At 41.1% G+C, this 23,396-nt stretch overlaps 1 long non-coding RNA gene across 2 annotated transcripts in view; it reads left to right on the top strand.

Moving 5' to 3' along the window:
- The first annotated feature begins 18,562 nt into the window (after positions 1-18,562).
- The window catches only part of LOC309637561, a 29,719-nt gene continuing 24,885 nt past the window's right edge, over positions 18,563-23,396 (top strand). For both annotated transcript variants that reach the window (XR_014250656.1, XR_014250657.1), the window contains exon 1: positions 18,563-22,310. This is a non-coding gene — a long non-coding RNA (uncharacterized lncRNA). The remainder of the gene's footprint in view (positions 22,311-23,396) is intronic.

The following is a 23,396-nucleotide window of genomic DNA, read 5'->3' as shown; positions in this document are numbered from 1 at the left end:
TCTTTTTTTTTTAGTTAATCCTTCTTCATGTTCCCAGATAGTGGAGGGTTAAGGAAAGCAGTGCAGTTGTGAATAATACTAAAAAACAAATATATACAGCTTAGCTTATTCCTCCCCGGGAAATGTAATTACAGCTTTGAAATTTACTATTTCTGTCATCAATGTAGAAATTGATAGTGTTGAGAATATTTATAAAGAAAAGCTATTAGCAAGACCAGCTAGGTCTGCCATGGCACTAGAGAACCTCCAGCTGTTTCCCCTAGTCTAATGCCAAGCCATGGCTAGAGTACTTCTTCAGTGGCAGTGAAAAACAAATGAACACTTTCCATTAAAAATCAAATGAGGATCAGTGAATAGGTACTCCAGGAAGCCAGCTTTGGGATTAATATGAGGGAAACATGGTCATACAGAAAGGCCAATGTGGTAAAATATGTAACAGAATAGATTAATGCTATGAATGTATGACCCAAAGCCAGTTAACCATACCCATGGACTTAGAGAATGTTTCTATTTGGAAGAGAACTTAGCGTAATAGTAGGAGGATTTCAGCTCCTATGATGTCTTAGCCCCTTTGGCCTGCGATTATAGAATATTATAGATTGGGTGGCTTATGAACAGCAGAGATTTATTTCTCACTTTTCTGGAGACTGAGAAGTCCAAGATGCAGGTGCTAGCTGATTCACTGTGGAGTGAGTGCATGCTTCCTGTTTCACAGATGGCTCTCACATGTTGCTGTGTCCTCACATGGCAGGAGGGGTGAAGGAGCTCTATAGGGTCTCTTTTATAAGGGCACTAATCCCATTTATTAGGCCTCCATCTTCATGACTTAATCACCCCCAAGGTCCCCACCTCCAAATACCATCACACTGGGGATTAGGATTCAATTTATGAATTTTGGAGGGATAAAACATTCGGTCCATAGCACATGCCAACTCTGATTGACTTGTAGTGGCTTTCTGAGCAGTATGTGGAGGAAAATTCAAGTCTCAGTGTTAAAGTGTAGCATGAACAATTAACAAAAGATCATATTTTTAGGAATTGGAGTGTTGAGAGTGTATGGGTCACCTGCTTGGAATTTGAACCAGGTGTTTGCATCCCAAGTCATCTGTAAAAATAGACTTTGCTGAAGTTTACCCCCTGAGACAGCCATCATTGCCCTCCTTGCCATTTAAAATCTTAAATAAGACATTCAATTATATGTCAATCATATTCACTCATCACAATTAGAGCTGTTGAAATGAGACCAATTTTTCATAAACCCATTTGGTTCTGAAAGTCTTCACAGAGCTATAGGCTGAATAAAAGTGGAAGGGTCTGTCATTCCAACTTGTAGAGCAAACCAAGTTGGAAATCAGGCATGTTATTCTTTGTAAAGAAACAAGTAGGGAAGAACAGAGAAATGTCCTTGTGTAGAAAAAGAAAATTTAAATATCATAGTTTTGCTTTTACCTTAGTGCCATCTTTAAAATCTTTTGTCTCTTGACTACACAATAAATAATGAACTCTATACATCTTATAGCAACAACATACCCATACAAAAGCTATTCAAAATATGTAATGGAAAGCTTTCTTTGCAGTGTTTCTTTTCCTCTTTCCTTTTATCTTTGTCTTTGGGCTTAAATAGACTGTCAACCATCTATTTTTATGGAATTTTTTGTGAATGGAGCATTTGGTAAAAGATGAAAACAGAATTGTAGGTCTTAATCACATAGAGTGGGAGACATAGAGAATAATATGTTCTAAAATCTAGGAAATGTCTTACATATAAAAATAAAGTGCCAGGACTTCCCTGGTGGTCCAGTGGTTAAGACATCACCTTCCAATGCAGGGGGTGCGGGTTTGATCCCTGGTCAGGGAGCTAAGATCCCACATGCCTCGCGGCCAAAAAACCAAAGCCTAAAACAGAAGCAATATTGTAACAAATTCAATAAAGACTTTAAAAATGGTCGACATCAAAAATTCTTTTAAAAAAATAAAGTGCTGACTAAACATTAACAGAATGTGCTTTGTGTCTTCCAGTTAATAATGTCTTTTCCAGATTTCAAGTAACTAGAATCTTGAATGTTCACAATGACTAGGATTGTCTTTGGTCATGGAATGCAAACTGTGATTGTAACCTGATTAACACTCTGGTCAATTTTGCACTAATAGGATAAAACAAGCATGGTAAAAGGAAAGCAGAAATTTATCACACATAAAAATCAGAAGACCTTATTCATAAGACTAGAGAAATTTAGAACTGCAAGGGATTGTTAAAGACTAATTTAAACTTCTCCTTTCCAAATGAGGAAACATACCCCAAGAAATGTAGTGATGTGTGCTAAGCACTTGGTTCAGTGTAATGGGGCCAAAGGTGAAACTCAGACTGTAAGATTATGCCATTTTAGTGTCCTTCCCATTTGCCCAATAGAAATGATTTTAAAATGACAAAATCATAAACTGGTATAAACAAATTCCACTCTCATCCAGCATTTGCAATGACAATTTGGAAGGTCAGAACCACATTTTTTTCATTGTTCTGCAAGAGTACATTCCTACACTGAAACAATTTGAACACTTTATGGGATGTAGGCTTTCTAAGACAATTGCCAAAATAGTAGAACACTCAGATTGTTAATTTTTGAAGACACAGCTATTTCCAAACTGTTTTTATTTTCGTTATGTTTTATCACTTACTTTTTTACACATGATGAAGATTAAGGTCTTGGTAATTTAAAAATTATGCAACAGCTGCTGCAAACTGCTTCTTACACTGGAACATGAAATTTATATTGGGAAAACACCTATTACTAGCTATAAAATATGTATGAGCCTCTGCAGCCAACTTTGTAAAATGGAATTTCTCCTCGCAGCAAAATAGAATGGTTACTTTGCTTGGGGGATTCACCATTAAAGGAGAATTGTATTGATATGTGTTAAGTATTGTTCTACTACATGAATAATGCAACCATCCTTTGTGATGCTCAGTATTTTGGAATTATTTCTATACCAATTTATTATTTAGACACTTAAGTATATGCTGCCTTTTGCAGCAGATCTTATTTTGTTTGATAGAATGCGTAACTGTATAGGTATAAATGGCAAATGTGTATCCGTAATTAATTTTGGTTCTGTGTGTTTCCACAGCTAATTAGATGGGCATGTTTTCTATACCATATACAATATCCACATCAACCAGAAAGAAAAAATCATAGTATTTTTGGGGTGTTTTATGTTTATGACGAATGACAAAAAGTAAGCTGTCAGGGATTTACTTTAAAAATTATTTCTCAGAGTATTTTGAACATTTCACAAAGATAGTGTTATAATCTCGTTTTGTTCTCTTAACCATGTCTCACAGACTTAGCAGCCCTGTTTTCAAAATCAAGACACATGGTGGTTAAACAGTTTAATCATCTTTTGCCAGTGCTACCCCCAAACAGCCAAATTAATCTCCCCAAAGTACTTCTCATAAGATTTGGTCTGGCAGCTATAAAATCTTCAACATCTCTTACGGGTCTGCCGAACGGACTACAGATAGCGTAGCTCATCTTCACGTTTCAGGTCCTTTTGAGAAGCACAGCCAAGTGACTTTGCAACACTTTCCAACTCCACTCTCTAAATACACCTTACATACTACAACTCTGCCACACCCTTTTTTTTTTCTTTTTGTTCCATGGCTCAGTCCCCCTCCAAAAGAAGCTCTATCCATCACCATCTTGAACAGTTCTTACCATCCTTTCCAACACAACTCAAATGCCTTTATCTGACAGTCCGATTACCTCTCATTTCACGGACTAGATATTTTGTGGGAAGTGGGAACAGTGGCCTGCGGGCTCCTGATAATCTTTCCTCATCCCCGAATTCCAGTAAAATGTACAGGTTAATATGTTGGAGATAGATCTACACTGCCTGGGTTTAAATTCCAAATGCACCATTTACTAGCTGTGTGCTTTAGGGTAAGTTATTTAACCTCTTGTTACCTATCTTAATTTGTGGCTGCTTTAACAAAACACCAAGAGTGTGTAATACCCAGTTCTGGAGGACGGAAGCCCCAGGTCATGGTGCCAGCACGGCTGAATGAGGCCACACTTCCTCGCTCATTGCTAGACCTGTTTTGCTGTGTCCTCACATGGAAAGGGCCAGGGAGTTCTGGGGGTTTAACTTTGTAGTTACGGGCAACGACCACATGACAGCAGCACTTCCTCCTGCCCAACTCTGGTTCCTGGTGCCACCAGAGCCTGAGGGAAAGAGGGGTTATGTGGTTTGAAGTTAGAGTGGAGTGTGCCAGCAGAAACGCCCCAGGGCTTGTGTCTCATTTCTTCTTTCCCCGTACCCTTCAGATTCAAGACAAACGGCAACCTCTGCCAAACCTCACTGCTGCGGCTGCCCCCTCAGGAGTGCGGGGCGATCTGAGGAAGGAGGCTGGAGGTGGGAACCCCGCCACCGGGAGACCTGGAGACCTGGGGACATATCAAAGCTAATCCCACCCAGAGGCTGCACCCTCCTTTGGGTGCGCTAGGCTTGCTTTAGCTGTAGGAGGGCCATCTGGGTCTGGAGATTATGTTGCCAGCCAGAGGGGAGCAGGCACTCCAGGTCCAATGAGGGCTTATTGCTGGCACATCCTCCCCAGATCCCTTAGCCCCAGGACAGTCCAATCTTAGACCCCAAGCCTGCCTAGGCTCCAGGGTTGTGACATCAGTTCCGTTTATCAAGGCCTGAGGGGAATAAGGATGGCATTTTAAAAATTTTAACTAGTTTTTTTGTGGGGGGGGGGAGATTCTGCAGTCGATTTATAACATTGTGTTAGTTCATGGTGCACAGCAACGTGATTCCCTCCTATATGTACCTATATCTACTATTTTTCGTAATCTTTTCCATATAGGTTAACATAAAGTGCTGAGTAGAGTTCCCTGTGCTCTGCAGTCGGTCCTTTTTGCTTATCTGTGTCATATATATTTGTGTGTATATGTTAAGCCCAGCCTCCTATTTTATCCCTTCCCCCATGTCCCCTCTTTCATAACCATAAGTCTTTTTTCTAAGTCTTTGAGACAGTCTGTGTCTTGTAAATTAGCATCTTCGACTCAATTTTTAGATTCCCCCATAAGTGATATGCGATACTATTTTTCTTTGTCTCTCTTATATCACTTAGCCCATGGTCTTCCTAGTTCCATCCATGCGTTGCATATGGTAATACGGCTTGCTATTTCATAGCTGAGTAATATTGTTTTGTATATATGTACCACATCTTCTTTAGGCCATCCTCTGTCCATGGATATTTTGGTTGCTTCCGTGTCTTGGCTATCGTAAATCGTGGTGCAATGAACATTGGTGTGCATGAATCTGTGCGAATTACTCTTTTCTGTGCCTATACGCCCAGGAGTGGGACTGCTGGATCATGTGATAGGTCATTTCTTAGCCTTTTAAAGAAGCTGTGTACTATTCTCCTTCGTGATTGTACCAATTTCCATTTTGCCCAACAGTGAGGGAGGGTTCCCTTTTTTCCAGGGCCTCTCCAGCATTTATTGTCTGTAGACTTTTTGACGATGGCCACTCTGATTGGCGTGAGGGTATCCCTCGTTGTAGTTCTTAACTCCATTGTTCAAATAGTTAGCCATTTTGAGAATCTTTTCATGGGTTTTCTTTTTTTAAACCGTTTGACTACAATATACTTGTTGAAGTGGGCTTCTTGAAAGTCGGCCCCCTTTTGAACTGCTTTTCAACTGCCTACCCCAGGGAATTTATGGGGTTCCTGTGTTGGCTGCAGCCCCGCAGGCCTTGTGGATATTCAATGCCAAGAAGCTGGGGTTTTAACGTTGTAGTTATGGGAAATGTCCACAAGATGGCAGCACTTCCTCCTGCCCAACTCTGGGTCCCAGTGCCACCGGAGCCTTAGGGAAAAGTGTGTTTTTGTGGTTTGAAGTTAGAGTGGAGTGTGCCAGCAGAAACACCCCAGGGCTTGTGTCCCATTTCTTCTTTCCCCGTATCCTTCAGATTCAAGACAAACGGCAACCTCTGCCAAACCTCGATGCTGCGGCTGCCCCCTCAGGAGTGCGGGGCGATCTGAGGAAGGAGGCTGGAGGTGGGAACCCCGCCACCGGGAGACCTGGAGACCTGGGGACATTTCAAAGCTAATCCCACCCAGAGGCTGCACCCTCCTTTGGGTGCGCTAGGCTTGCTTCAGCTGTAGGAGGGCCCATCTGGGTCTGGAGATTATGTTGCCAGCCAGAGGGGAGCAGGCACTCCAGGTCCAATGGGGGCTCATTGCTGGCACATTCTCCGCAGCTCCCTTAGCCCCAAGACCATCAACTCTTAGACTTCAAGTTTACCCAGGCTCCAGGGAAGTGATATCAGCCCAGATTTTCGAGGCCAGAGGGGAACAGGGTCGGCTTTTTTTTTTTTTAATTAATTTTTTTTCGGGGGGGTGATTCTACAATCGATTTCTAACGTTGTTTTAGTTCATGGTGCACAGCAACGTGATTCCCTTCTATACATACAGCTATCTATTATTTTTTGGAATCTTTTCCCATATAGATTAATACAAAGTGCTGAGTAGACTTCCCTGTGCTCTGCAGTAGGTCCTTGTTGCTTATCTGTGTCATATATGTTTATGTGTATATGTTAATCCCAGCCTCCTAATTTATCCTCTCCCCACGCCATCCCCTCTTTCATAACCGTAAGTCTTTTTCCTAAGTCTGTGAGGCAGTCTGTGTCTTGTAAATTAGCTTCTTCGATTTAATTTTTGATTCCACCTAGAAGTGATATGCGATGCTATTTTTCTGTGCCTGTCTGTCTTACATCACTTAGCCCGTGGTCTTCCTAGATCCATCCATGCATTGCAGATGGCAGTACTGCTTGCTATTTTATAGCTGAGTAATGTTTTTTTGTATATATGTACCACATCTTCTTTAGGCCATCCTCTGGCCATGGATATTTTGGTTGCTTCTGTGTCTTAGCTATTGTAAATAGTGCTGCAGTGAACAGTGGTGTGCGTGAATCTGTGCGAATTACTGTTTTCTGTGCATATAATCCCAAATATGGGATTGCTGGATTATGTGATAGGTCACTTCTTAGTATTTTAAAGAACCTCCGTACTGTTCTGCGTAGTGGCTGTACCAATTTCCATTTCACCCAACACGGAAGGAATGTTCCCTTTCTTCCAGGGCCTCTCCAGCATTTATTGCATGTAGACCTTTTGATGATGGCCACTCTGACTGGTGTGAGGGGATTCCTCGTTTTCGTTTTTATCTCCGTTGCTCTAAGCGTACGCGATTTTGAGCATCTTTTCTTGGGTTTTCTTTTTTGAAACGGTTTGACTACAATGTACCTGTTGAAATGGGCTTCTTGAAAGTCGGCCCCCTTTTGAACTCCTTTTCGACTGCCTACCCCAGGGAATTTATTGGGGCCAGGTGTTGTTTACAGCCCTGCAAGCCTTGTGAATATTCAGTGCCAAGATGCAGAGGTTTTCACGTTGTAGTTACGGGAAATGCCCACAAGATGGCAGCACTGGATCCTACCCTACCTGGTTCTTGCTGCCACCAGAACCTTTGGGGAAGACTGGTGTTAGGGTTGTATTGGGTTGGCCAAATGTTTCGTTCGTTTCTTTCCCTAAGATGGCTCTAGTAGCACTTAGTTGTCTTTAACTTTATTAGAAACAATTTTGTTAGATTGTACGTGACAGCTGTCATATCAGCGTGCATTTAAAGAAGAACATATCAAAACTGGTGACGTTTTGTGTAGCCATTTTAATATTGAAGATAAAAAAAGCAACATTTTTGACATAGTGTGCTTTATTATTTCAAGAAAGGTAAAAACGCAACTGAAACACACCAAAATTTTGTGCAGTGTGTGCAGAAGTTGCTGTGACTGACCAAACAGGTCAAAAGTGGTTGCAAAGTTTCTTCCTGGAGATTTCTCGCTGGACAATGCTTTACGGTTGGGTAGACCAGTTGAAGTTGATAGTGATCAAATTGAAACCGTAATTGAGAACAATCAACGTTATAAACATGGGAGACAGCCGACATACTTAAAATATCCAAATCCAACTTTGAAAATCATTTGTCCCAACTTGGTTATGTGAATCGCTTTGATGTTTGGGTTCCACATAAGTTAAGTGAAAAAAACCTTCTTGACCATATTTCTGTATGCCATTCTCTACTGAAATGTAATGAAAACGTTCCCTGTTTAATACAGATTGTGATGGGCAATGAGAAGTGGATACTGTAAAACAAAGTGGAACAGAAGAGATCTTCCGGAAAAAAGCGAACGAACATTTTGGCCAATGCAATACACATATTTCTTCTTTTTCCGAATGTTTTCCCATGTAGATTTTGACAGGGTTGAGTAGATTTCTTTGGGCTCTATGGAAGGTCCTTGTTGATTTTTTATTCCATATATATTTGCGTGTATATGTTTATCCCAACCTCCTTATTTATCCTTCCCCCACTCCCCAGTCTTCTATTTGGTAACCGTAAGTCTGTTTTCTCAGTCTGTGAGTCTGTTTCTCTTTTGTAAAGTAGTTTTTATCTCCATTGCTCTAATAGTTAGTGATTTTGAGCCTCTTTCCATGTTTTTTCTTTTTTTTAAACAGTTTGACTACAATATCCCTGTTGAAATGGGCTTCTTGAAAGTCTGCCCCCTTTTGAACTCCTTTTTGACTGCCTACCCCAGGGAATTTATTAGGGTCAGGTGTTGTTTACAGCCCCGCAGGCCCTGTGAATATTCAGGGCCAAGAAGCAAGGGTTTTAACATTGCAGTTATGGGAAATGGCCACAAGATGGCAGCACTTCCTCCTGCCCATCTCTGGTTCGTGGTGCCACCAGAGCCTGAGGGAAAGTGGTTTTTTGTCGTTTGCAGTTAGAGTGGCGTGTGCCAGCAGAAACACCCCAGGGCTTGTATCTCATTACTTCTTCCCCGTTACCCTTCACTACCTAGGCAAATCTTAACCCTTCCAGAACCTCAATGCTGAGGGTGCCATCGTATGTGGGTGGGGTGACTCTGAGGAAGGAGGCTGGAGGTGGAAACCCCACAACCAGGAGATGCTGAGACCAGGGAACATTTCAAAGTTAATCCAACCCAGAGGCTGCACCCTCCTTTGGATGCACTAGGCTTGCGTTAGCTGTAGGAGGGCTTATCTGGATCTGGAGATTGTGGTGCCAGCCAGAGGGAAGCAGGCACTCCAGTTCCAAGGGGGGCTCATTGCTGGCACATCCTCCCCAGCTCCCTTGGCCCCAGGGGAGTCCAGCCTTAGGACCCAAGCCTGGTCAGGCTCCAGGGGTGTGACACCAGCCCCATTTCCCCTGGGCTGAGGGTAATATAGTAGGTATACCTTTTTTTTTTTTTCTAATATAATTTTAATTTTTTTTGGAGTATAGTTGATTTACAATGTTGTGTTTGAGGTGTACAGCAACATGATTTAGTTCTATATATACATGTACCTGTTCTTTTTCAGAATAATTTTCCATGTAGATTATGACAGTATTGAGTAGAGTTCTTTGTGCTCTATGGTTGGTCCTTGTTGGTTTTGCAATTCATATATATTTATTGTATATGTTAATCCCAAACTCCTAATTTATCCTTCCCTCTCACTTCCTCTCCTAGCGCTAACCCTCCTATCTGTCTTGTTGTGGTTACTTGCTTTTTGGTTTTTTTTAATTTTATTCATTTTTTGGCTGTATTGAGTCTTCGTTGCTGCGTGCGGGCTTCCTCTAGTTGCGGCGAGCAGGGGCTACTCTTCATTGCGGTGTGCAAGCTTCTCACTTCCGTAGTTTCTCTTGTTGTGGAGCACAGGCTCTAGACACGCGGGCTCAGTAGTTGTGGTACGTGGGCCCTAGAGCGCACGGGCTTCAGTCGTTGCACGGTGTGGGCTCAGTAGTTGCAGCACGTGGGCTCTAGAGCACAGACTCAGTAGCTGTGGCACACAGGATCTAGATCACAGGCTCAGTAGTTGTGGCGCATGGGCTTAGTTGCTCCGTGGCAGGTGGGATCTTCCCAGTCCAGGGATCAAAGCCATGTCCCCTGCATGGGCGGGCAGATTTTTAACAACTGCGCCACCAGGGAAGTCCTAGTGGCTACTTTTTTATGTCTTTATTTGTAGAAGTTCTTTTTTGCTCGGTTCCGGTCTCTTTCCTCAATGGTTGTTTTACAAATCGTTGTGGTTTTGGTGTCCAATGAGAGAAGATAAGCTCATAGTCATTCTACTTCGCCATCTTAGCTGATCTCCTGCTGAGTTCCTCTTTCTGGCTGTTCTCTTGCTACCTGTGGAGGTGTTAGGCAATTCCCTCTTTGGTCCTAGATCCTAGCTGTGCAGTTTTTACATTGTGAGCTTTCAGGCTGTTTGAGCATTTCTTTTCCTGGACTGGGTCCAAAACTCCTGAACTGGCAACATTGATTCCAGGGTTACCGCATGTCTCTTAGAACACACACTTCAATAATATCCACATTAACTCAACTTCTTCAGGAAGAAAGATATTCTGGGTAGTATTCTCCCATATGGGGCTTTTTAGTCCAGGATCAATAATCTGGATGTTAATATGCTGTAGAGCCTTTGGAAGATTTTGAGCAGGAGAGTGATATGGTCTAGTTAATGTTTTTAAAAGTTCACCTTGGGTCACTTTGCAAGTTAAACCAAGGGGACTGCAATGGCATGGTAGTGGGTAAGAGGAAAACCATTAGAGTGTGATATTCTGGAAGGCAAGGAAAGAAAATAATTTTCACCATTGTGATTACTCCTGAGAGGTCTAGCAAGCACAGGGGCCTGCCCATTGGGTTTGGAAACATTAATGGCATTAATTATATTGGAAGCAAGTTTTGAGCAGTGGTAGGTATTTGAAGGATGACGGGAGTTGGAAGGTGATGAAGAAATTGAGAAAGTAAATACAGACAGCTATATTAAGAAGTATGGCTTTGAGGGTGGGTGAAGTTGGAAGCCCAAGGATGGAGTGTGGTTTTGCGTATGATATCAGTTAAGCCTGGCAAGGTTATGCTGACGTAACAAACAACCCTGCTGCTCAGTAGTTTAGTGCAACCCTTATTTTTCTCCCATGCTATAAACCTAATCAAATTTTGCAATGGGCTTTGCTTATCATTCTCACTCAGGGAGCCCGGCTGATGAAGGCTCTATATTTGCTTCCATGAACACCTGGAGTGAAGCAGAAAATGTGAAAAATTTATTCCTTATCTCACATCCAACCATGTGAGTGGTTGAAAGCAGCAAACTTTTTATGTACATGAAACATTACACCTCCAGTATCCATAGGCAGAAAGAGTTGTTTTGGCTTTTTTAAAAAATAACTTCTTGCCTATTTACAATGTGCCCTGCAATCATTGGTTTTAATTTCCATCAGTGTGTTAACTGTTTTAACACTATGACCATTTTTCTTTCACTATAGACTACTTTTTATTTCCTCTTGGAGGTCATTCTGGTTATTTCAGAACTACAGAAAGCTGATGCTGTTTTATTGAGCTTGATTATATTGAACCAAGATCCACAAACTTTTTCTGTAAAGAGCCAGACAGTAAATATTTCAGGCTTTGTGGGCCATGTCCTCTGTCATCACTACTCAGCTCTACAGTTGTTATGTGGAAAGAGTTAAAGACAATATATGTAAACGGGCACAGCTGTGTTCCAGTAAAACTTTGCAAAAACAGGAGGGGCTTAACTTGGCCCAGGGGTAGTAGTTTCCCGACCCCTGATAGGAAACTCTAGCTCTTAAACGCCTGAAAGTTTAAAGCATGCATCTATGTCTGTGCTACTTCCTATCAGTTTAAAGAGAGTAATAAATTTATACTAATATGTATGAGATGTCGACTGCTATCCTGTGTGCATACTTTTTGTAATTTTAAATTACTCATTTGCCTTATTTTTAGCAAATTGTTGATGATTGATGGTAAATATGGAGAAATTCATCATTGCCTGTTTTAACTGGGAAATAATGCTATGATACACATTGAAACAACAGTGGAATTCCAAAACCTGATAGCAGCAGTAAGTAAAGATCATATATTTTAGTACCATCTCAACTTCTTAGTCACTTCTCCTCTGTGTAACCAGCTTCCTCTCCTGACTGGCGTTGCTCATGCAATATCACAGCACAGATTAGATTGCAATTATCGTCAACATTTTATGTGTGAAAATACAATGCCCATAAATGTGGAATGACTTGCCCATCATTCCCAAACCTATTTAGTAGCAGAGCTGGTACTGGCTGTCCAGTGCTGTTTCTACCACATCACTCCGCTCTCTGGGTAGAAAGAAACCCCTATAGGTGCTAGAGAGTGAGTGATCTTGTAGCTTTTCAGCAGAATTTCCAGGAAAAGTACCCAGATTTGGGGAACTGAGGGAGGCAAGGCTCCAGAGAGTCAGCCAATGTCGACCAGACATTTATTTATTTATTTTTTAATATTTATTTGTTTGTTTGTTTGTTTATTAATTATCTTGGCCACGCTGGGTCTTTGTTGCAGCACGTGGGATCTTTGTTGCAGCATGCGGACTTCTTAGCTGCAGCATGCATACGGGATCTAGTTCCCCAACCAGGGATCAAACCCAGGCCCCCTGCATTGGGAGTGTGGAGCCCTACCCACCGGACCACCAGGGAAGTCCCTTGACCAGACATTTAGATGATGCTGAGTGGTGCAGAGGTCTGAGTTGGTGGCCTTCATCTTTAGCAGCAGTATTCCATATGTTTGGTAGTTAACAGCTGGAGGTTGATCTCCAAGTACTTGTTAGGTTGTTGTCTGGGACTTCAGCAGATATCCCAGCCTTTATGCATTAGATATCATCTGCCTTCTTAACACTCAAGTCAGGGATGCTCAGTATGTAACATGAGTCATTAATTAAAATGATGTGTGTTCCTAGAATCTCCCATCCATACCATGACCAGACCAACGTTTCTTACCAATCATGGGACCCTTGACATCAGTATTACCTCTGAATCTTGAAGAGAACCCGCACATAGACTCTATTAGCCAAGTGAAATCTATTTGCCTTCGTAGCCCTAGATGACCATACTGTTAGCTGTAGTTCAGATCTGAGGCAGGCATTGGTTCCAGTGTTCCACAGTGGCTGTGGGTTTTTGGATAAGCACCACCTTTTGGTCCCAGACTTAGTTGACTAGTAGTGTTCAGGTTGGGAGCTAGATCTTCGGTGCATTTAAGAATGTAACTTCGAGTAGCAGTAGATTTTTTTGGGGTCTTAGTAAGTGGGAGAAGTTTAAGAAGGTATTTATGTCTTGAGCATCAAATTGTAGCAAAGGAGGAAGAAGAGAAAAATAAGCAAAGTGAAATGAATAGTTGAGAAGGGAAAAAGGAGGTGCAACCAACATTCAGTGTTGCGAGTGGAAGCTTCTGGAGAATGGTGGAAACAGAAGGAGACTTTCTGCTATTCCTACTGAGGCCTATTGGGCTTCTTTTTGGAATAAAGGTCATTCTTCAGTGTTGCATAGATAAGTCCTTTGTCTTTTATTCTCTGAGTAATCACTAGTGTTCAACAAGTTTTGAGTAGTGCTTTGTCTTTCACTTAAGCTTGTTCATATATCTATGTCTTTTGTGGCTACTGCAAATCTCTTCTATCTAATATAATTATACAATTAATGCATTTATTTTTATATATATATGTTATTTATCTACATTTGAAATAATGTGATATAAACCATAAAAAATTCTTAATATGTGCAACACCCTTCTCTCCCCAAAAATTATGTTCAAGAATTAACTTGATTTCATAGCTAGCTGTGTAAATTATAAACAGTGTTTCTGCTTTTTCAATCGGCATTACCTTTTTCAGCTGATAAATAAGATACCCAGTTTATCAAGATGAATCTTCAATTATGCAAGTTTTCAATCATATTAGGGCGTTAGGAACACACTCTAGCATGAGGTAGAGTGCCCTGGACAGCCAAGTGTATTAGCTGGTGTTTCAGAATGTGAGTAACTAAAGATAGGTTAAATATCCCAAGAGGTCTGAAAAACTATTAACTATATAAAAATTTCTGAGCCCAAAGGGGCTTGGAGAATGATGAACACAGGCTCTATAGCAATGAGCAATCTTGTAGTATCTTCCCTAACTACCTGGGAAAACAGAAATATCACGGAAGGAAAGAAAGTATGCTTTCTTGCTAATTGAACCAATTACCAACGTTTGTGCCTGAAGTTCTAGGACTGTGCACTCACTAAAATATATTTGACAGTGGATAGAGGATAATTGTGGGCAATTACTGATAATAAAGACTCCATAATTATGGCAAAAGTTAATCTGTATTTTTCCATTGCAGAGAAATCTATCAAATAATTTTACTGGTTATTTTCTTGATAAGCGAACAAAAGAAACTACTATAGTCTTGCCAAGCTGTCCAGAATGTGAAAATAGATTGTGGGTGTAGAAAAGATAGATATGATGAATATCAGCCAATCCTTTATCTAATCAGGGATTTTAAAGTCAACTCCAATTTATATTTCATGTTTATTTTATTAAGAATAAAGCTAAATTTTGTCTCCCCCTCACTTTTACATATCTCCTTATTTCACAGTATTTGGAAATTGCTTTGCTTTCAAATTCCCTTTTCTGCCCTTATGATTTGGGATTTCCTTGACCAATTACTTCTTTCTCCATTTGTTTCTTTCTTGAGGCAGATATTTCCCCTTAGCCAAATAATGTACAACACATGACTGTCTAAGCATTTTTTTCACAAATGACTTTTCTTTGTACTTGGAGTTTTGCTATTTAGCTTTGGCGTGGAGACCCGTGTCTAAACAGTGTCTCTTAAATCATATGGAGAAATAGAAACATTTAAATTAGAAAGCCAAAACAGCTGTTACAGAGGTCACTCAATATTGACTTCCCACACATAATATTCATCAAGTATGAATAGATTTTTTTTATAGGAAGGTTATAAAGTGGAATTATTGGTAAAATTCACAAATACACGATGTTGGAGCTGTGTTAGTCGTGAAGTCGGACAGTTTGGTGTGGATGAACTAATAGGGTGCGTGCTAGGACGTGAAACATGAAAAGGTTTCACAGTGAGTTCTGGCGTGTAATTTTATTCAAAGAAATTCTGTGAATGTAACGACTAAAATGTTGTACACTAAAGTTACCATCGTATAACCTTGCCAGTTATTCTAAGGAAAGTTAAACTGATAGTTATTGGTCTTTTAGTCTCCATGATTTACATCCTCTTACGGACTAAATGTCGATCTAAGAAAGAAATGGAAAATCTTGTTTGAGCCAAAATTTGAGGATTGTAACCCAGAAAGAGCATCTCAGAAAGCTCTGAGAACTGCCCTACCCATTAGAAGTCAAGGCACACTTACACAAGTTTTTTGAGACAGAGGGCTATACACTAAATGACATATTACTGACAGTTTACACAATCCAAATCATCGTGGCCCCTTATGAGATCAAGAAGAAATGTTACCTTTTAAGGAGTTGTCTTGTTGTTGCTGGGAGAATGTTGCTCTTGATGGTTGAGCAGGTATTCCTGCCAGTGGAGGAGATTTGGTTGATGCATAATGCAGATACACGAGGCACAGTGAGGGAGAGAGGAGGCCAAAGGGCAGAGAAAAATTTTTGTGTTTAAATTTTTCTTGTCTGGCCATAAAATTTGAATTTTATTTCACATGTATATGTCCCCTGAGAATTCCTGTGTTGCAACCCTCACCCCCAGTGTGACTGTATTTGGAGATAAGACCTATGAGGAAGTAATCAAAGTTAAATGAGGTCCTGAGGGTAGGGCCCTCATCCTATAGAAATAAAAGAAGACACATCAGAGAGCTCTCTCTCTCTCTCTCTCTCTCTCTCTCTCTCTCTCTCTCTCTCTCTCTCTCTCTCTCCCTCTCTCTCTCCCCCTCTCTCTCTCTCTCTCTCTCTCTCTCTCTCTCTCTCTCTCTCTCTCTCTCTCTCTCTCTCTCTCTCCCTCCCTCCCTCCCTCCCTCCCTCCCTCTCCCTCTCTCTCTCTCTCTCTCTCTCTCTCTCTGTCAGGGGAGGACACAGGAACAATGCTGCCAGCTACAAGCCAGAGAGAGCATCCTCACCAGGAACTGAAGAAGCCAGCACCCTGATTTTGGACTTTCCAGCCTCCCGGACTGTGAGAAATAACTTTCTGTTTAAGCCGCTCAGTCTGTTGTATTTTGTTAGCGCAGCCCAAGCCAACTACGACACACAGGAAGTAGTATTGTATCTATTAATGTTCACAGGGATGAGTACATCAATTAATGTGGGTAAGGCCCCACATTAATCTTGTTGAATTGTAGCATTAAATAAAACTGATAGGTTGATGATTTTTGAAAATTAGTTGTAGACCTTTTCTAAGATAAAGTCACTTTTGACTCTATAGCATAGATCGGTGCTTCCCTACATACAGATATTTATGGTGACAATGTTGAATTTTACCTCAGCTCTGTGCTCCTGGAAGAAGCCAGGACTCAGAAATCCTCCCACCATTTTGTGTTCTGGAAAATGGCTACTGCAAAAAACACCTTTCCCCAAATGACTTAGGTAAGAATCAAGATACCCACCCCCCAATTTACATATGACAAGGCTAGAGACAGCCGCTCCAAATTCCCATTCTTTGCCTTTTAAATGATTAGCTGAATCGTTTTTTGTTGCCACTGACCAAGATAACAAAATACTTGTTAGAACTTGGTATAATATAGCTTAGTTTTCAGGTCTACAGAAGGTGCTGAACAACAAGAAAATGTATTAAAATACGTAGAATTGGATTAGGTAGAAATTTCTCCCCTTCGCATTCTCAGTTTTGACCCATGCTCAGCCAGTGCCGGCATACAGCCCCTCCTTAAAGGCCCTTCCAGGGAATAGGCAGGAGGTGATATTAGGACAAAATATTCTTCTCAGTCATCCTACTTCCCCAAGCCTGGTGTTGCCTGAAAACCGGCTTCGCCAAAAGACACAACCAAGCCAAAAGCGGGGAAGGAAGGATTTATTAATTGCAGAAAGTCAGGAGACCACCAGGGATCTTTCCCAAAGCAGTCTCCCCTACAAGAAAACTGGGGAAGTTTTAAGCTAAGGGTACATGCACATTCATGCAGGAGCTTGAGGGGGTAGCCTGAGTCCAAGCTTTAGTTGAAGTCATGAGGGTCAGAAAAGGTCAACATCATCCCTTGGGTTCCAGTTGATCTGGTGGTTAAGCGCCTGAGGGGGGATTTAAATTCTGTAAAACAGCTTTGTCGTGGTCCAAAACGCGGGTTGGAAAAGAATTTCCAGACACAAGGCAGAATGTAAAGAAGATAGAATTTATTAGAGAGAAGGGTCACTGCCAGAACAGCCGGCCAGCTTCCTAGTAGTCTGGGAGAGTCGATCCCAAACATGTGCTATTGATCAGTTTTTATAGCCAGAAAGCAAAGGAATGGTCCGAGGTGAAAATTTTGTTTACTGATTCGTGGAGGCACATATACCTCCCTTCTATAGGGTGGGAGTGGGACGGGCCAGCTGCCTTTCCTTATTTGGGAGAGGTCTCATTGCCCAGGTGGGCTCAGGAATTTCATAACCATGGCAACGTGGCAGGGAGGGCGATTAAGAGTCCGGTAGGGGGTGTAACATTTTTCAGGCAGGGTCATCCTTTGTCCTTGAAGCACCATTGTCCTTGGAGCACCACAAGCTTAAGACAGTGCTTTAGGCTCATCTTTGCCATTGAAACAGGAGTGACAGTCTTTACAACTGCTGTTATTTTTGCTATTGTTATTTTTCTTGCCTGATAAGTTTGTCCTTTTGTTCTCTTAAGCTTTCGTTAGTACTGAGACCTGTTTAAGCACTGTGGCCCGGTTTAGATCACAAAATGACTTAGGCCAAAAATGGCTTCTCTTATGTCAAGAAAGCCATGCCTGATTCTCCTTCTCCAGAGACCCCACCCCCCCACCCTCTGAGTTGACACTGGTACTTCCTAGTCTTGTTTACTTATCCTGAGAAAAACTGCTTTTGCCTAACCTCTGAGACACTGGCTGATCTTGTGATCCCAGTACCTCCCCCATTGCAATAGTCCCATTCACCCCTCTTGTAATAATCCTTTAGAACAATCTCTCTTTTCATCCAGATTTATCTTGCATTTGACGAAGGAAACCTGAAGGAAATAAAATTTTGTCAGAAGGCTCTGGGAATCTTAGATTATCTAGCTCCACAGACTGGTCTCTCTTCTTTCCCAGTGACTACCACTGTTTTGGTTTCTGCTCCTATAATTGAACATTGATGGGTAAAATAAAGTACTACATGATCAAACTGGGGGGTTTCACCTTCCTTCTGGGAAGATCTCCTCTAGAATATTTTCTATCTCATCCAGTTCTACATGCTGTAATAAAGATTCTTGTTGTTCGGCACCTTTTGTAGAACTGAAAACTGAGCTATTGTACCAAGTTAGTTTTAGGGGATTTTTATAAGATACATTAGAAAATTTAAACCACCTTTCCTCTAGAGAGCGATGGGTATGATTAATAGTCCTATAATGTTCTGATCAAAAGGTTTGCCTATTGAAATGATTGGGGTTCTCTCTAGGAGCGACATGTTCTACTTAGAAGTAAGTTGGGCTTGGATTTGCGATGTCCTGAGAAGAACTGTGGTTTAGAATCATGCAGAATTTGGCCCCAAGTTCAGTCTCCTGTTTTGTAGCAGCTGACTGACTTAGCATCTCAACTGTTTCATCTGAAAATCAGGGGAAAAAAAAAAACCTCACATGGTTGTTGGGATGATTCATTGTGGGCAAAGGGCTTAGCACAGTGCCTGGGACCGGTTAAATAAAGAAATACTATTATTATTAATAAGGTACTTTTTTTTAGTCCTCCTCTGCCCCTTTGCTCAATGGAGGAAGTTCTCTTCCTGTCTCTGGCTGAAACGTTAGGCAGTTCTCTGACTCTTCTGGTCCATTTTAATATCTTCAAAGTCCTTTGTTAGTTTAAGTTGCAAGACACATCCTCAGTTTAGAAACTAGAATGTCTAGATCCAGAAAATCCTGATTGTAAAGTAAGCCAGCATATGGGATCTGAATAAAGGATATGTATGTATGTGGCATATCTGATTTGTGTCTCTTTTTCTCCACCTCTAATCCTGGCAGGTGTTTGTTGAAGATTCTTCCTCTCCTGGAGGATTTTGTTGGTTCTTTGGGGACCAACCCCATCCTATTGTTGGGGAACTCTTTCCTCCAGCTCCATTGACTGGGGCAAATGGATTTTCATTTCTTCTGGTCACTTCCTTCCATAGCAGTTCCTTTAGAAACCAGAAGTCTACTGCTAGCTTTTCTCTGCTGATGTTATTCCTCCTGCAGGAAAATCTTCTTGGACAAGATTTGGCCACTGACTGCTGACCCTCCGCCCCACGCTGGATCTCACTCCCTCATGGTCCTCACAGGAAAGACCTGCCCATCCTTGGCCCCAACAGACACTTGTAATACAAGGTGATTCCCAAGCAGCTTTCTCTTTTCCAGCCTCTATGCCCTAAATTATCCATCTTTTGCTGTTCAGATTTCAGATAGAAGTCAAACACTAGTTTCCTGTGTCCTTTCAACCTCAGGTGACCCATTTCAAGGTCTCTGTGTGATTCTGTTGAAGTTATTTTCTCTAAAGCAAAGGGAGAAACCCTTCCCTCAATGTTGGTGATCTATGCAGAGACATATAACTGGTTCTTGGCCATCTAAAGCTTGCAAGTTCCACCAGGTAGGCTCTTTTACAGCACTCTTAGATATCTGCTATCTGATATCTTATAGATTTGAGTCCATTTTAACACCCTCTTCCATTATTGTTATTGGTTTATTAAGGCTCTTCAGCTCAAATCCATAGGTGTGTGATTAACATGAGCTTAGCACTAGAAATGATTCACTCCCTCTCCAAGTACAGAAACCTTGGGCAGGTGATCTAAGAAACTTCCAAAAGGCTCAGGAGGGAAAGTAAATAAACGAAAAGAAAATAAAAGGATGAGTTTTAATATTCAGCCCAAATTTCATACCAACAGCAGCAGCATGGGTGTTAGTGAAGTGCGTGGTACCAGCTTTAGTGGACATTTTAGCTTCCTTCTCAATACATATCCTCCCTGATAGAATAAAAACAGTAGCTACTATTTCAGTGGGCTTTATTAGCAGGCATTGTGCTAAACACTTTTCTATATTTTTTATGTCATTTAATCCTCAATGTCATTCAGAATGCCAGAAGAATTTAATAATGTGTCCAAGATCACATGATTAACAAACACAGAGGTATAAAGTTCACACCAGCTCTGTCTGGATCCATAACCTGAGCTCTTAGACAACTGCACTGGTTGATGTTATTCCAGACCCTTTCCTAGGTTTCGCAGAAAATTTGTCCAAGGTCTTGTGTCACAATCATGCCCTGGGCAAGCTCATTCTGTGAGGAGGAAAACATGTTCTGAGAGTTTATTCAATATTTTTCCTTGAGTTTGGCTGGAGAAGTATCCTGCCACGTATCAGTTAGAGAGCAATGTTTTCTTTAAGTTTCCAGATGGTCCACCAGCGACACAATCAAAATCAATAATTTGGTAATGGATTCAAAAGGTGCATTTTGTACACATAAACAATAGAAAATGATGTCTTATTTCTTCTTTGGGAAATACCAGACAGCCTAATGTTAGCTAGAGGGGTAGAGATTATGCAATGAATGTACATACATCTGTTTATAGAAAGAAAAAGAAAGAGGGAGGAAGGGAGGGAAGGAGGAAGGGAGGGATGAAAGAAGGAAGGAAGGAAAAGAGAAAGGGAGGGATGGAAAGGTGGGGGGGAGGAGAGAGAGCTGGAGAGGAAATGATTGAGATTTAAGAGTTGGAGAGGAAATGATTGAGATCATTAGCTCCTGAACTCTGTTTTTCACAATGTCCCACACGATGTTAATGCGGATTCTGTGATAGAGTTCTAAGAACATGCATGTTTGTGAAACACTGGATTAAACAGGCTTCCATCCTACATTTTCTCAGTCTTTAACATGTGTTTCAACTCTCTAAGAAGGGGACACAGTTTACCGTAGTTTCACACTCCTTTGATCATAGAAGCCTTTGTTCCCTCCATCCACCCACCTCTCAGAAGAAACAAATATTACAAAGTGTCAGTGCTCCAGGGAAGTTTCTTTGAGAAAGGATGGTCTTCGTGGTCACAGGAAGGAAGCCACTGCTCTAATCAAGTGTGATTATTGGAAGAAAAATAGAGTCAGAACTGCAGGGGTCTTTTCTCCTAAAGAAACAAAGTCAAAATGGTTTTCTGATGAGAAGGAAAGTGTCCAAGTCAGATGCTTCACCAATGGGAACACAGCATAATGAGGCTGCACATTCAACGCCACCGTCTGATGCACATTCCCTGAGACGGATGGCAAGACTTAGGCTTCTCTTTGAAATTTTTAAGTGATAAATGCTTATTTTTGGCGCCAAATGTCACGGTCTTTTTTAGAGACTGATTTCCCCACTGAAATAATTCATCATAATGATGTGCACAGACTGTACACTACAGATAAACTTCCTTCTGCTATCTGCAAATGGAACATAAACAGTAGGAGGGCACCGAGGCTACAATATGCAGCTTCTTTTAGTAAAAACCAGAGAAGAGCAGATGTTAGTAAGGGGAAGGTTACAGGGCTTTCTAATTTATTTACTATTTTACATCACACAGTGTTAGAGGAGTCATATTAACCTCATTTTGCATTAGAGGAATAGGAAATAAGCTCTTCTGCTGGAAGGAAGTTATCCATGCTACTTTGGAAAACAGTGTAATGAAGATATCATTCACAGAAACTGACTTTACTGGATTCCAAGCCTTTCTTTGCTACTAGACCCTCTTTCAACATGGCTGAGCCCAACAAAATTGTCACCCATGGAGGATTCATGTTGACAGCTCAGAGACTGAACAGCCTTTTGCTGTGACCCTTATAAGCTAGCTCTGAAGTCACTTGGCCATTCCCCATCTTCTTGGAGAACCCCACTATTTTACCAAACCCTGCAACCATTAGCTTTCAAATCTCTTCTTAATTCTATATGAAAGTAGTTGCTGGGATTTCTTGAGAGCATAAATTCTTCACCCCTGAATCTAAGAGATTCCAAGCAAAGGAATTATGAGGTTATGTTTAAATTAGTAATTATATAGTCCGAAATAAGTGAGAAGATATTAACTCTGGTAATCTCAGATATTGGGTAAATGGGTGTGTGGTATTCCTTGTTCTTTCTGAATTTTTTAATAACATTAAAAGTCCATATTTTTACGTATGTATAGAACTTTTTAATTTAGAAATTACCTTTGCTTGCAGTGAGGAAGATGGAGTAAGAATTTGAAGGCCAGCCATGTGATTGGCCCAGGAGCACTGGCGAAAATGGGTCCCCCTTGAAGCATGATGTTTCAAAGGTCAGCTCACCCCCCTCTATGTACGGTGTCTCCTGCAAAGATTATGTTTTGAGACGTTTAGTTTTGAACTTGTTTGAAAGGCATGAATTTGGGGGGGGGGGGGTGGTTTAGGAGAACAGGTAAGGAATTGCTGTGTATTCTTTTCTTTTTTTTATACATCAGGTTCTTATTAGTTATCTATTTTATACATATTAGTGTATATATGTCAATCCCAATCTCCCAATTCATCCCACCACATCCCCCCTGCCGCTCTCCCCCCTTGGTGTCCATAGGTTTGTTCTCTACTTCTGTGTCTCTGTTTCTGCCTTGCAAACCAGTTCATCTGTACCATTTTTCTAGATTCCACATATATGCATTAATATACAATATTTGTTTTTCTCTTTCTGACTTACTTCACTCTGTAGGACAGTCTCTAGGTCCGTCCACGTCTCTACAAATGACCCAGTTTCATTCATTTTTATGGCCGAATAATATTCCATTGTATATATGTACCACATCTTCTTTATCCATTCCTCTGTCAATGGGCATTTACGTTGCTTCCATGACCTGGCTATTGTAAATAGTGCTGCAATGAACATTGGGGTGCATGTGTCTTGCTGAATTATGGTTTTCTCTGGGTATATGCCCAGTAGTGGGATTGCTGGGTCATATGGTAGTTCTATTTTTAGTTTTTTTAAGGAATCTCTGTACTGTTCTACCTAGTGGCTGGATCAATTTACATTCCCACCAACAGTGCAAGAGGGTTCCCTTTTCTCCACACCCTCTCCAGCATTTGTTGTTTGTAGATTTTCTGATGATGCCCATTATAACTGGTGTGAGGTGGTACCTCATTGTAGTTTTGATTTTCATTTCTCTAATAATTAGTGATGTTGAGCAGCTTTTCATGTGCTTCTTGCCCATCTGTATGTCTTCTTTGGAGAAATGTCTATTTAGGTCTTCTGTCCATTTTTTGATGGGGTCATTTGCTTTTTCAATCTTGAGCTGCATGAGCTGTTTATATATTTTGGAGATTAATCCTTTGTCTGTTGATTCATTTGCAAATATTTTCTCCCATTCTGAGGGTTCTCTTTTCATCTTATTTATAGT

The sequence above is a fragment of the Balaenoptera physalus genome, assembly GCF_965194825.1.
Source record: "Balaenoptera physalus genome assembly, chromosome: 11".
In the NCBI taxonomy this organism is placed as follows: Eukaryota; Metazoa; Chordata; class Mammalia; order Artiodactyla; family Balaenopteridae; genus Balaenoptera; species Balaenoptera physalus.
This window is presented reverse-complemented; position numbering and strand designations above follow the sequence as displayed.